This window comes from Microtus pennsylvanicus, chromosome 10, assembly GCF_037038515.1.
Source record: "Microtus pennsylvanicus isolate mMicPen1 chromosome 10, mMicPen1.hap1, whole genome shotgun sequence".
NCBI lineage: Eukaryota > Metazoa > Chordata > Mammalia > Rodentia > Cricetidae > Microtus > Microtus pennsylvanicus.
The window spans coordinates 4851139-4853310 of record NC_134588.1 but is presented as its reverse complement, the minus strand read 5'-3'; positions in this window follow the sequence as shown (position 1 = coordinate 4853310).

Sequence of the window (2172 nt, the reverse complement as noted above, 5' to 3'; positions counted from 1 at the left end):
ATCATGTACTGTCAGTTTTTCCAGTACATATTTCTAGGCAATTTCAATGTATAGATTCAAGATTTATTTTATTTTTGAAATACTTTCTTGGATCACAGGTTTAAATAAAGTTTCTGCCCAAAGATTTTAGTTTTGTTTTTTAGAGACTACAATTTCACATTTTAAATGCTTCTTTGTTTTCTCTATTTTTGTTCTATCTGACCTTTCAACTCCATATTCTGTTTTTGTTCTCTATTTTTCTACCTCTTCTCTATGTCCCTTATGGTACTGCACCCTGTAGGCAACTTATTTAATCTCATTTCTGGGAAGAATTAGTTATTTCTATAATTTAATTTCTTAGGTTAAGACAACCATAGTTTCATAGCTTTCTTTTTATTGTTATTTTTGTTATTCACATATGTTCCAAATCATGTTTAGGGGCATCCTAAACATCCTTATTTCTTGCCAGATGTTACTCAGAAATTCTGGACTTCAGGCTTTCCTCTGGTGGTAAGCTTGCTGGGCGGGGTTCCTGAGTCCAGAAACACTGATTTTGCTCCTTCCCACCTACCAATTTTCAGGACTTGTTTCAGACTTCATTATTCTCTGTCAGATTTTCCCAGGTTCATCTTCTCAGGGTTTTTAACATCTAGATTTAGAATTTATTTTATTTTTGATTTTTAAAATAGATTTTAAAGGTACAGTTGCCTGTGTGTGCTAAACTGTGGAATATATTCAGACTAGAAGTGATTGACATGTTATGAAAGGGACAGGTTCTGTTACTTTGTTTTTCTTGGTTCAAGACTGCCCTCTTCTGTTTGTGTAGATGAATGCAGTTTTAGAAAGGATTCCCAGAATACGGTGATGTAGTTCCTTTAGGAGAGTTAAGTACTAGCATGTGTTAAGTACCTAGTGTGTGTGAGGTTCAGAGTTCAAACTTTTGATATATATATATATGCATATGTACATATACACACATATGCATAATACATAAATACACACACACAATGTTGCAAGGTAAAGACTTGGAGACCACCCAGCATGACCAATGTTCAAATTTAGAGTTAGTATTAAGCCAGCCAACAACTGCCTGCAGAGAAGCGCGGTTTCAAGGTGCAGACTTGAATACATTTTACAGGAAGCTTTTAAAGGCAAAGAACACAGAAACTCATACCTTGGTTGGCAGTTACCGGGGAAGTCAAGCTAGCCAGCAGTTTAACAGAGCAAAAACTGTAGCTAGGGTATTTCTACCCTCAGATTCTAGAACAGGGTTGGTATTTTTCCATGGGACTTTTCACAGCAGGGGTAGAAAAGTCTTGGGGGTCAGTTTCAAGTAACACCAAAGAAGACCCCAGGTGAGAGAGGATGAAGGAATCATGGCCCCACCTCCACATTTATCCAAACCTCGTGTGTGTGTGTGTGTGTGTGTGTGTGGTTTTCTCAAGACTGCTGCTGTTACTGAATTTATGTTCACTGAGATTGAAGTGAAGTGGTTTCAGTTTTATCTCAGTAATAAATATTGGTAAAGGGATACATAGACGGCATTTGATAATTTATAACACACTGTAGAAAAATACTTATGAATAAGTTGTGAATTTAGTAGGAAAGAATTATTCAAAGTGGTTAGTGAGCTATCCCTTGCAAAAAGATTACTCACTAGCAATAATATTACCAATTCATTCCTTTAATTAATTCATAGCACTGCAGTCTATTAGAACCCATCTTTTAGTATCATATTGTAGATATCTTGTCAAGAGAATGTGAATTTAATGATAAAAGACCCTTGAATCAGATCCATTACTGTACCTACTGTGGATCTAATGTAGAGTGGGTGCTCAAATGTTGAGGAAATGATGGAAAACTCCCAGCCTGATTCATAAGATAGAAAAAAACCTGTGAAGTACTTGCCAATGAATCTAATCAAGTCTTTTGATATTTTAGTCAATGTTCTATTGCTGTGAAGAGACATCATGACCGTTTAATTGGGACTGGCTTACAATTTTAGAGGTTTAGTCTTTTATTAGCATGGTAGGAAGCATCACAGCATTCACGCAGGGTGCTGGACAAGGGGCTGAGAGTTCTATATCTAGATCCACAGGCAGCAGGAAGGGAGGAATTCTGGGCTTGGAATGAGTTTTTGAAACTTCAACCTGCAGAGACCTCTGACAGATAGGGCAGAGGCAGAGCTGGTCC